Here is a 13,448-nt window from a genome sequence, read left to right on the forward strand (position 1 = left end):
CAACATCATCAGTATTTTTATTCATTGCTCAATCTTACGATACAAGAAATGAAGGAATTGCTAATCAATACCACTGAGAGAAAAAAATCTACTTAGTAGAATTTAAGAAATGTTTTCGGTTCTTTGTGTCTCTAGACTTAGAATTTATAATCAGATTCTGTGTCCCAAAATGACTAGGATTAATTTTTCCCCCTTCAGTATAGTTACATTATTCTTTCATGGATCACGCCTTTGGTGTTGTATCTGAACACCATACCCAAGGTCATCTCGGTTTTCTGCTATGCTCTGTGCTAGGAGTCTATAATTTTGTATTTTACATTTATGTCTATGATCTATCTGGAGCCGATTTTGTGAAAGATGTAAGGTCTCTGTCTAGATTAACTTTTTTTTTCTTTGCACTTGGATGTCCACTTGTTCTAGCACCATTTGTTGAAAAGACTAGCTTTGCTCCATTGTATTGCATTCACTCCTTTGTCAAAGATCAGTTGACTACCATAGTTAATTAAGTCAATCCCCGATGTGAGAGCCTTTAATTGTTTCCAATATTGTGTAGTTACAAATAGACTGCAGTGAATAACTTAATCCACACGAGTATGTGTTATATGTTAGTGTCTGACTAACAGTCAGTCAGTGACTCTTTGCGACCCTCTGGACTGTAGCTTGCCAGGCTCCTCTGTCCATGGGATTCTCCAGGCAAGAATACTGGAGTGGGTTGCCATTCTGTTCTCCAGGGGATGTTATGGACCCAGGGATTGAATCTGGGTCTCCTGCATGGCAGGCAGGTTCTTAACCACCTGAGCCACCAGGGGAGCCATTAGAGAATCCACATGTAATTTTGTTCAAAATGTATCTTCTGTAAAAATTTCTCGAAGTTGGTAAGCATATATATGGCAGCTTTATTTTTTTTTTAAATACAAGTACTATATTGGCACAACTTTAATTCCTAAATTGGTACATCAAAATCTGAACTTAGAGATGTAGTTTTCCTCCATCAGAAAAGCAAAGATTTATTTTTTCTAAATCATAAAAAGCACATACTCATTGTAACACTATCCAAACTACATGCATATATATATACTATTTAACTACATATATAACTATTTTGTATATAAACTATATTTACATATAAACTATATTATAAATACATTAAAATCACACATAGTCACATCAACCAATGATTATAACAAACTCTACTCATTCATGACACCTGGACATAGCTTTCCTTTGAATGTAGTATTTGAACATGGCATTTGGGGAAATGTCAATCCACATTACTTTGGTTCAGCGTCAGATTTTTTTTTCCTCAGGGGAATTTCAAAGCTTTCAGGTAAATACTTACGTTTTAAAGATTTTAAAACTTTCTACAGAAAGTTTAACTTATTGAAATAAGTCAGGAAATAGCTACTTCGTATTTCAATAAATGCCTTGACATTTTACAGATTGATACCCACAATGTGTAGCTGAGAATTAATGGAGCCTTAGGCGGAGAAGGCAATGGCACCCCACTCCAGTACTTTTGCCTGGAAAATCCATGGACGGAGGAGCCTGGTAGGCTGCAGTCCAGGTGGTCACTAAGAGTCGGACACGATTGAGCCACTTCACTTTCACTTTTTACTTTCATGCATTGGAGAAGGAAATGGCAACCCACTCCAGTGTTCTTGCCTGGAGAATCCCAGGGACAGGAAAGCCTGGTGGGCTGCCGTCTATGGGGTTGCACAAAGTCGGACACGACTGAGGCGACTTAGCAGCAGCAGCAGCAGCATGGGGGTATAGTCGGGATCCATGTTAGTATTCATGGCCAATCATCACCCCAAGTCTTCCAGTTATTTTTTGACTTTTGCACAATAGAACTATATCATCTCCCAGGTGATGCAATTGTCTTTCCTTTTTATTCTACTCACATGGAAACGTGAACAACTAAATTTTTGACAAGTCCTTTGTATATAATTGATACCTTAATACTACAGAATTGCTTGCTTTTAAATAGAGGCACCTCATATTACTGCTATTTTAAATTATATGTATTTTGGTAGACAGGCATATAAGAGGGACCTTTTTGTGAGTTCCAGTGTTACTGAATCAAGGATTGCAATTAATTCTTGTTTTCAGAAGAGAACATTCTAACTCAAGTGGGGTCAGCTAAGGTCTTGGGAGCAGACTTGGAAAGAAGGGAAATTTTAAAGTTTGGCTTATTTTCCAGATTTAGTTAAGATTCTGGAAATTTATTTTCTCAATGCCTTTCTCTCTTCCTCCTTATTTTTATTTCTTTCTTTCTCCCTTCCTCTCTCTCTCTTTCTTTCCTTCTTTGTAACCTCTCAGAGTTTTTAGTGATATAGTTTGAATTAAGGGAGCTCAGGGTCTATTCTTCCATACAGCATCAGAAACAAGTGAGTTTTCTGGGCAAGTAGAAACAGAGGGGTGGAGATAAACAGGATGAGGTGGTGCACCTATGTATGTGCCAAGAATTCATCTTTAGCCATTAGTTTAGCTGGAGTTTAGTATAAGAATATCCGGTGTTTGATCATTTAGAATAAATACGTGAAGTTTCTAGCAGCCTATATTTACACTTACAGATTTGACTGATCTTGATTTTTTAAATCCCATCTGGTTTTGGCACTTGAGGTTATTTCCCAACTACATATGGGTTCCTTTAAAATCTTCTTGCCCTAGGGAAATCTCTTTCCTTCCTCCACCTCCATCTCCACCCCTGCATCACCACTCTCTACCACCAGGGCTTGTCATCTGTTTACTTTGAGAGGGCTGGGCCTGGGAATGGAGACAGGACATAAACTGAAACAGTTTTCAAAAACACAAACAAGGCTGTTAGAAGAAACTACTTCCTTTTTACACAGGACTCTTGGCAGACCACAATCACTCCCTCCATCAGTGGACTCACGCTCGCACAAACTTCCAGACGGGAACAAACCTCAGCCTTCCAATGACAGAAGATTCGTGTAATTCTGAATTGTCCCAAATCCACATTATAAACATAGCTGAATAACAACTAGTAAATTACCACACCAGACTTAGGCTGGTTCTGTTATTCTAGGATACTATGTTTCTCACTGTGTAAATTAAAGATGTATAGGTGTAGAAGAAATCTAAAGAGGCCAGCTAGTCCATCTTACATGGCTCACTCCACTAAAGAATGTATGTGCTTTGCTAGTGGTGTCTGACTTTTTGTGATCCCGTGGACTGTAGCCCACCAGGCTCCTCTGTCCATGGGGTTCTCCAGGCAAGAATACTTGAGTGGGTAGCCATTCCCTTCTCCAGGGATTGAACCTGAGTCTCCTGCATTGCAGGCAGATTCCTTACTGTCTGAACCATCAGGGACCCAATAAAAAATAATGTTCTATATCTCCAAGGAATAAACAAAGACCTTAAACAATTTTTCCTATTTCTAAAATTAAGATATTTTGCCTAATGATTTGCAGTGTCTTCTCTATTTAATGTGTTATTGCAAAGTTTGTTTATGATAGTCTTCCAAGGAATAATCTCTTCTCCGTTGTGTTATGAGGTGGTATTGAGTTGATAACAGACCATGCGTTCCTAATTTACAGACATCAAGGTTTAAATTTTGGTTTCCCAGTTGTGTGACCTGGAGCAGTTTTCTTAAACCTACAACTTTCTTAAACTAAGAAAAGCTTTCTTAGTTTTCTCTTCTGTAAAAGGGGAGTTTTTAGTACCTACCTCATAGAGTCATTGTAGGGGTTTAATATGTTTCCAGATCTAGAATACATGCAACTGAGGCTGTACCATGGTAGCATCACCCTCTCTCAATTGTACAGAAAACACTCTTTTTGAATGAACCAGGCAATTGCTTCTGCTTCACTTAGGGTTAGGTACAATTTCAGTGACTCAAATTTGTGAATTGGTGTCCAGGTTGACCTTTGCCCTGTGATTTGGAGGGCTGACTCCTATATTTCCTGCCAGAATGAGTTAGTCACATTCATAGCATCTCCATCATGGTTTGTGGTTGCCCTGATCTTTAAATTTGGTCTGCCTCTATTACAGTCCTTATTCACCGGTTAGGCCCAAGAATATTTTTATAAGTTATGGCCACATTAGCAATTTAAGGGCAAAAGAAAAGGAAGATGGCACGGTTAATCCTGTTACTCTGGGATACAGAAAAAACCGGAAATATTGTCCACAGTGACTCCAGTCAACTGACTTTGGCAATAGATTCATATATTACCTCCTGATCTGTCTGGATCTCATCTCAGAAAATGGGCTTATTCTGATGATTTCATCATCAATTATCCCCTCAGATTGTGACTTCATGCTCTTATAGCATGTAAGCAGAGTTTTCCACAAATTAAGAACAAAAATTTAGACTCAAATCTTTATTCAATGACTTTGATACTAAATGTCTTCCTCTCTTGTTGTCTCTTGATTCTGGAAACAACTACTTTTTCCTATTCATTAACCACATGTCCTGCCTATTTCGGGTCTTCTCATCAAACCTATTTATTCAACTAATGTTAATTGAGCTCCTGCTAGGTTCCAGACATTGTTCCATGGCTTTAGATAATCAGTGAACAAAATCGACAAATTCCTACTCTTGAGAAGTTTATAGAGAGGAAGAAAAACAATAAAAAATAGATACAACAAATGAGAAAATTAAATGAAAAAAAATTATATGTTAGATAAATGCTATAGATAAAAAGAAAAAAATAAAGCAGAATAAAAAAGGACCAGGACAATGTGTTGTGAAAATGTGGAGGATAGTTTGCTAAAAGTAATAAATAGGGTGGTTAGGGTAAGCCTCCTTGAGAAAGTGATATCTGATAGAGATTTGGGGGAGATGAGGTATTAGGCAGGCAGATAGATGGGGGAAGCTGTGAAGTCATGTGCCTGGTGTGTTCAAGGAGCAGTAGGTAACACAACATTGTAAAGCAACTATACTCCAATAATTTTTTTTTTCAATTAACAATGGGAAGCCAGCATGACTATTAAGAAAGGTTTCTTGTTCCCTCAGGCCTCTCAAACTGTTTTCTGAGATAACACAAAAGAATAAAAAACTAGATAAAGGAGATTTTTTTTTTTAAGTTGCAGCCAATTCAAAAAAGTGATCAAAATTTTTTTCTTGTGGTTCTTTTTGATAATCTGAGTCATTCTGTCTCAGAACAAAACCTTCTTGTAAGCAGAGACAATAATGAATGGGGTCTATCAAGTTCCAGTTAGCAATAACAAGTCTGTGAGCCAAACGTCAAGTATAACCTGCATTTACCACCTATTCATATTACAGTATTGTGCTGTGCTATACTGAGTTGCTCAGTGGTGTCTGACTCACTGCGACGCCATGGACAGTAGCCCACCAGGCTCCTTTGTCCATGAAATTCTTCCAGGCAAGAATACTGCAGTGGGTTGCCATTTCCTCTTCCAGGGGATCTTCCCAACCCAGGAAGATGTATGTCTCTTACATTGGCAGGCAGTTCTTTGCCACTAGTGCCATCTGGGAAGCCCACCTGGGTATTAGGATAAACCAAAGGAAATTGCCATTCTTTTAACTCAAAAATTGCTAAACATTGACAATTTTATATGGTTTAACCCATACCCCTTTTTGGTAACACTAAAATAACATGAAGTGTTTCATTTTTGGCTAAAAAGCAAGATGAATAAATATTAATAACAAAAAAAAACCCATGAAGTATATTGATTTTCAGAGATATAATTTGGTATTGTCATGTAGTTATCATTTGTCATGGAGTTTTAATTGTTTAATTTATGAAACATTTTTAAATTCATAAGTGTATGTTCCAAACACTTTCACATATCTTCTCACAGTTATGATTACTTCCAGTTCACATATAACAAGCCTGATGGGAGCAGAAGTTGAATTGTTTCCTCAAGACCACAGTTACTAGAATGCTGAGTCAGACTGGACTCTGTGTTTTTTTATTCTAAGCACAGTGTTCATTCCATTTACCATTATTACAATCTTTTGCTATCAATTAATCCAGAAATTGAAGGATATAAAAATTTAAAGACCCACATCTTACATTTAAGGAGTTGATAATCCAGCCAGGACAATGTTTTCTAAAGTGACTTCTGTGGAGTCCTAATCTGCAAGTGTGACAGTTAGTTTTATGCATTAGCTTTCCTGAGTCTATTCTGGGTATTTCTGTAAAGGTGTTTTTGACCGATTTAAATTAATGGACTTTGAGAAAAGCAGACTACTCTTCATAATGTGGTGGGCCTCATCCAATCAGTTGATGGCTGAATAGTACAAAAGTCTGATGTCCTCAAGCAAGAGGGAATTTAGAAGATTGCCTTAAGACTATTCTGCAGATTTTAGACTTGCCAGCCTCTATAATTGTGTGACCCGAATCCTTAAAATCAATAAATCTTATTACATATGTTACATATATATTATATATATATTTTATATCTCAATAGTTCTATTTCTCTAGAGAAAACTAATAGACCTGGGAAGCTCCATTATAACATGGTCTATATGTTTAGAAAGCACTAAACACTGCTATGTCCATTGGAAATATATACAGTTCCCATTAGTACACCAAAGCTCCAAGGATTTGTTTTATTTAAAACAGAGACTTTAACTGTAATGAAAATAAAAAGTGCCAGCAGCCTATGCATATAGTTCTAGTTTTTTAAAGAACACACTTTAGTAAATGTGGAACAACAAAGACAATCTGTATTAACTGGTACTACATGGAAAGACCTGCCAAGTGCTTTAGGAAAAGAACAGGAAAGAAAAAGTGCAGCACAGTCGTTAAAAGTGGACTCTTGTATCATATTGTGAGACCTCTGTGCTTCATTTTTATTGATAACATGGGATAATTTAATGCCTGTTGTAAGGATTAAATGATATAACACATGAAATATGCTTAGAAAAGTGATTCTTTTATAGGTTGATATTTGCTCTGAAAATTATAGCAAGCCTATGGATCCCAATGTGAAAGAATTTAGTCTTAAAAATGAGACTGTAGGAAAAAAAATGCATTTTAATGACCATGAAAAACAATGGCAGATTTTAAAATATAATTCTTTTAACCACTATAGATGGTAGTATTAAACACATTATTAAGATTCAGTTACATTGTCAACTAGAGTGTTGGTGAAAGACTGGCTAAAGGATCTTTGTTCCGTTCTGATGGATCTTAACTTCAAAACTTCTGTTGGCATCGTCTTTAAGGCAATTTTAGTGTATATATTTATCACAATGATTTACTTATATGCTTGTTAGCAATTTAAGAAAATGAATCTTACTCATCAAACAACCAGTGTTTGATTGATAAGGGCTCAATCAATGCTAAGTTAAACTTCTCTGGCCCTTTTAAGCTTGTGTTAGAAAAATGCCAAGAGCTTTGGCTACACTAAACTATGCTTAGACTTTAGAAGTAAGGGTGTAATAATATGATTTGTCCTGCCATATATTTGAATCTGAGAGAGAACAAATTCTGCTCACTTTTAATCTTCTTTTCTCTAGCTTCCCAGGTACCCTGTAAAGTGTCTGTAGTTTACAAGACACATGGACAGTAGACTAAAACAAATTTAACTCACAACTAACTATATTATATTCAGGTGTGCAGATGAGTCATCATATCCTGGCTGATAGGGGAAAAAAAAATTAACCCAAAGTCTGCTGCTGCTGCTGCTGCTAAGTTGCTTCAGTTGTGTCCGACTCTGTGCGACCCCATAGACGGCAGCCCACCAGGCTCCCCCGTCCCTGGAATTCTCCAGGCAAGAACACTGGAGTGGGTAACCCAAAGTCTAATCCTGTTTAAAGCCGGTGTGCTCAGTAATGTCCAGCTCCTTGCAGTCCCATGGACTGTAATCTGCCAGGCTCCTCTGTCCATGAAATTTTCCAGACAAAAATACTGGAGTGGGTAGCCTTTTCCTACTCCAGGGGATCTTCCTACCCAGAGATCGAACCTATGTCCCTTGTGTCTCCTGCATTGGCAGGCAGATTCTTCACCACTAGGCCCATCTGGGAAACACAGTGTTCAGAAACTCTAGGATGAAAATATTTAGCTCTCATATAGCATCTTCCCTCTTTTTCTCTCTTGGTTGATGTCCAGGTTTGAAAGAAGAAGTGGAGTTTGTGACCTTGTGGGAAGAGATTCCTGACCTCCTATTTCTGTAAGAGTGTATGCTGCCTGGCAACTTCTGGCCTTGGCAGTAAATTCTTTTCTGCCTTTCACGAAACTGACCTATTCATCTCCAAACTTGAAATCTACCAGTGGTGAACTCAAGGTCCATTCATTTGGCTTAGCCACCTCAGCCTCTGAGTCTCTCACCACATCCTCCTTCTATCTGGCTGGCCCTGAAATCGTCTTCTACCCCATTGTGGGATTTCCTCTCCTACATGGCTAGCCCTGAGCTCAGGATTCAGGCCACGGGGAAATTGAGTAGTTCAGAAAAGCTAACTTCAGGGGTTCCATCTGCCTACCACTCTGCTCAGTGTCTATACTGAGCCCCACATTGGCTCAGGATAGCTTCCTCCCCAAGTTCCAAATGCAAGACCATCCCCCTTTACCCCATGTTATTTCCTCATGAACCTAATATGTTTTGGGCTGTCAGAGATATAAAAACTGATACATCTGCTCCTTCCACTCTTTCTTTTTCTCCTCCTTTCTGCATTCCACTGAGACCAAGAAGGAGCATCTTCTCTCCTTTTGAAACTTCCTCAGTGAAAACTCTATGTTTTGGCAGTCAAACCAGTCCCTGAATATGTTAAAGGGGAGATCAAGGAATTTAGATAATTGTTTCCTCAAATAATAACCTGTGGTAAAAGTTTAGTTGTCTTTGTGCAAAGTCCTATATTTGAACATCAAAACACCAGTCTTTCTTTTGGTATTTGATAAAAAAATGCAAAACATTGGTTTCTCCACTTCATCTGTATCCACATTTGGGCAAATCAGGATCATGGCTTGTGCTCAGAATAAGCAAAAGAGAAAAATCACATGCTTGTTAAAAAAAAATTTGGGGGGAATTAAAGATATTTCTTGCTAAATGAGTTTTATGGGGGAGGTAGTTATTACTTTAAAATGATGCACACAGCACTTAGGGACATAAAAGATACTGGAAATGAGACAAGTAAAAGTTAAATATTCCTTGAATGTATTGTACCTTTCTAGGAAGACTTTAAAATCTTTTCTCACTTTTTTTCACACACAAAAAAACTAATTTTGAAATAATTATAGACTCACAAGAAGTTAAAAAAATAGTACAGGAGTCCAGTATATTCTTTACCCAGCTTCTCCCAGTGGTAACATCTTATACGACTAGGGTGAAATATCAAAACCAGGAAATGCCATTGTATGATACTGTTAACTAGCCCAATCTTATTCAGATTTCACCAGTTCTCACATGTATTCTTAAAACATTACTTATTTATGTTTACACAATCCCATTCTTCTGTTTAACCCTGAGAGAAGGTGCAGATGAAGCAAGTGAGGTTCAGAGAATTTAGATGCTGCCCTCAGTCCAGTGTGATGTCCCCTCGGAAGAGCATATGGTAGCCAACAGGATGAAACCAACTGGTTTTAAGGGCCCTGCCCGGAAATGTTTTCCTTCTGGAATCTGAACTAGTCCAATCAGAGATTTGCTAAATTCACCTGAATCTTTGTGCCCCTTTTGAATTGTATGTATTCTTAAGAGATTAGCTCACTCAATTCTTTATTTTTTCTAGGATCTCAAGAAATGATAGATGATTGAGATGTGGGTAAAGTTTGGAGGATAAGATGTTGATGATAACAGGGATGGGGGAGGACAAGCAAAGAGGGAGTTGGGGGCTATCCAGGGCTAAGATACTCTCCTCCTTCACAGATATGTTACAGGAAAGTTATATTCATTAGGTATGTCTGGAGTAACCATGGACTGTGGCCACCACAGACAGGGTGAGTAACATAGATTTTGAGACTCAGCAGCAAATGATAAAGTCAGCTATTAAAATCTAAAATTGTAATTGTCTTTATTTGAAAATAAGAATAACTTACATAATATGTGAGCATAAAACTTGAAACCACCCAAAACAGCAAGGATCAAAGTGGAAGAATTACAAGCTTATGTTTCAAAAAGCAATTAGGGAAAAACAGCACAGCATACCATAAGGCTGGAAACCAGTGGTCTGGAGGTTTTAGTATTGCCAACGAGTAGAAAATGTTTCCATAGAATTTCATTAACTAAGTAGAGTCAGAGTGACTCAAGACATGTCTGGAGTTTAGACTTCTTTGATGGAAACTTCGTAGGCTGCGTTTTCCTCTTTCCCCACTCTGACTTTACAAGCCAGAGCCCACATACTTGGAAACAGTAACTGGGCGATTACTAAATGGTTGCTGAGTGATGGTGTAAATAGTTGGAAAAAGTTTGAATTTGGATTTATGACAGCTATCAAGGTAAGTTGGCCTAACTTCATGTTATATATAGTTTATACACTAATAGGACACGTGAATGTCAAAGGAAAGTCAAAGTTTGCTGTGTTTTTCCAATGAAAAATGCATCTTGATTAGCCAAGTGTGTTGTACAAGTATAGACAAAAAAACTTTTTTAGGTTTCTAAGATAGTTTTCTTACAAAACACTTCACATTGGGAGACTCCATGTGTTCTCAGAAACCACTGGAATGTGCTTTCTGAGAGGGTACACAGAAGGCTCTCACGTAGAGGGAACTTAAGTCAAGGGGCCCCAGTCCTGTCACCAAGGGCTCCAGGGTTGGCTGGCTCTTTCTTGTCAGAAGCCAAAGCTTGGAACAAGGACAGACTGAGAGCAGACTGAGAGCAGTCAATATGAATTGACTTTCATATTGTATATTTATTCATATATGTTTATGAATATATGAAGATTTTGTATATTTATCCATCTGGTGGAAATATTCTCTTAGCTACAAAATTTCACTACCTTCACCACCACTACACATACATACCTGTTTATTGGGTGAATATTTTGATAAACTGCCTGAAATGGAACGTAAAACACTCACAAACTGGACTTAATTGGTGCTAAGTAGTTATTGTTCTGTTTTTTTATTTCAGTGGGAAGGGCTTTTGATGGTGGAGGATATTGCTTGGAACAACCCAAAAGCTGGATTTAAGACAGTAGAGTAGATTTTTTTGACTGACAGACAACCGAAGGGAGTGTTGGGGACAAGGAGTGAAGATGAAATTTTGCCAAGTTTTTTTTGATATGTGATTTCCTTTCTTCATTTCCCCTAGAAATCTTCAGTAAAATTAATATTACTTATGATTGAAATTTAGTGTTGAATTTTTGGGGGAATGCAGTAAAGAGTTGAGTTTAGTTTCAGAGTAGGCCCAGGGTAAGAACAGAAGCCACCACAGAATTTGAGGCATATCTGGGTTACTTAGACTTTCAGGCAGTGATTCATCTCTTTATTGAAAATGTTATTATGACTATTAGGTTATCTGCTATTAATACTTTTCCTTAAACTTAAAATATTGAAGCAAAGAAGGACTACTTTCTTAGGTGAGAAAGTACATTCTTTCATATATGCTTTATGAATCTATCTGCATGTTGCTAATAAAAATTTAAACACTTGTTAAACTCTGAGTGGAGAATTAGGAGCCATTTTGCACATGGGTATTTTGGACCATCCAGTTAACAGGGAAACTTCAGGTGTAATGCTGCTGCTGCTGGTGCTAAGTCACTTCAGTCGTGTCTGACTCTGTGCGACCCCAGGTGTAAAGGGACATGAATTAATAAACACTTTCATTGAATTTAATATTATCTTAAAAACTAAAAATGACTTTAATTTTACTTGTTATAAATCTATAAATGCTATAAATGTTATGTCTAATGCTAAGTCACTTCAGTCGTGTCCGACTCTAAGCGACCCCATGGACTGCAGCCTACCAGGCTCTTCCGTCCATAGGATTTTCCAGGCAAGAGTACTGGAGTGGGGTGCCATTGCCTTCTCCTATAAGTCTATAAATCTATAAATGTAAACAAAGAAATACAGACAAGCAAAAGAAATAATGCATGATACTGCCATATTTAGAAAAGATAACCAACAAGAACCTACGTATAGCACAGGGAACTCTGCTCAGTGTTATGTGGCAGCTTGGATGGGAGGGAAGTTTGGGGGAGAGTGGATCCATGTATATGTAGGGCTGAGTCCCTTTGCTGTTCACCTGAAACTATCACAACATTGTTAATCAGCTATACTCCAATACAAAATAAATACTGTAAAAGAGATAATACATGCAATTTTACCAAGCAGAGCAAATGGCTGCTAATATCTGGTTGCATATCCTTCTAGTGCTGCTTGTATTAGGCTGTATTCTGTATATTGATTATTATTTGTCTCCCATTGTATGTGAGCTGAGTGCTCTACATACAATGTTTTATTACTTCTCTTTCTATACTATGAAATAAATGTGATTTTACACAAGTGGAAACATTTGACTCTTCTCAGGGGTAGAAAGCAACCCTTTAGGAAGTTTTCCAAAGAGCAGTCTAATTCTTTATGGTCTGCTGCTTCTGCTGCTGCTGTGTTGCTTCAGTCATGTTCGACTCTGTGCGACCCCATAGACGGCAGCCCACCAGGCTCCCCCGTCCCTGGGATTCTCCAGGCAAGAACACTGGAGTGGGTTGCCACTTCCTTCTCCAATGCATGAAAGTGAAAAGTGAAAGTGAAGTCACTCAGTCGTGTCCAACTCTTAGTGACCCCATGGACTGCAGCCTACCAGGCTCCTCCGTCATGGGATTCGCCAGGCAAGAGCACTGGAGTGGGTGCCATCGCCTTCTCCTGTTTACGGCCTGTGGCACACTAAATAGGTAGGCTTACTTGTCACTTGTGCTGTAGTGCTCACCATAACCCTCGCTGCCCAGAAAATGGCCTAAGTCGAAGAATTCCACTAGGAGACTTCAGGAATACAAAGAAATTCAGACAAAACCAAACCTCCTAATTCACTGAGAATTCAGGAGTATTCAACATACAAAGAATTCTCTCTTTGTTAATTGGGACTGTAATATATGATAATATCTTCATTCAGTTCAGTCACTCAGTCATGTCCGACTCTTTGTGACCCCATGAACTGTAGCACGCCAGGCCTCCCTGTCCATCACCAACTCCCGGAGACCACCCAAACCCATGTCCATAGAGTCAGTGATGCCATCCAACCATCTCATCCTCTATCATCTCCTTCTCCTCCTGCCCTCAATCTTTCCCAGCATCAGGATCTTTTCAAATGAGTCAGCTCTTCGCATCAGGTGGCCAAAGTACTGGAGTTTCAGCTTCAACATCAGTCCTACCAATGAACACCCAGGACTGATTTCCTTTAGGATGGAATGGTTGGATCTCCTTGTAGTCCAAGGGACTCTCAAGAGTCTTCTTAAACACCACAGTTCAAAAGTATCAATTCTTCGGTGCTCAGCTTTCTTCACAGTCCAACTCTCACATCCATACATGACTACTGGAAAAACCACAGCCTTGACTAGATGGACTTTTGTTGGCAAAGTAATGTCT

The sequence above is a fragment of the Bos grunniens genome, chromosome 9 (genome assembly GCF_055505025.1).
Source record: "Bos grunniens cultivar Pamir isolate PY7600 chromosome 9, Bosgru_T2T1.0, whole genome shotgun sequence".
NCBI lineage: Eukaryota > Metazoa > Chordata > Mammalia > Artiodactyla > Bovidae > Bos > Bos grunniens.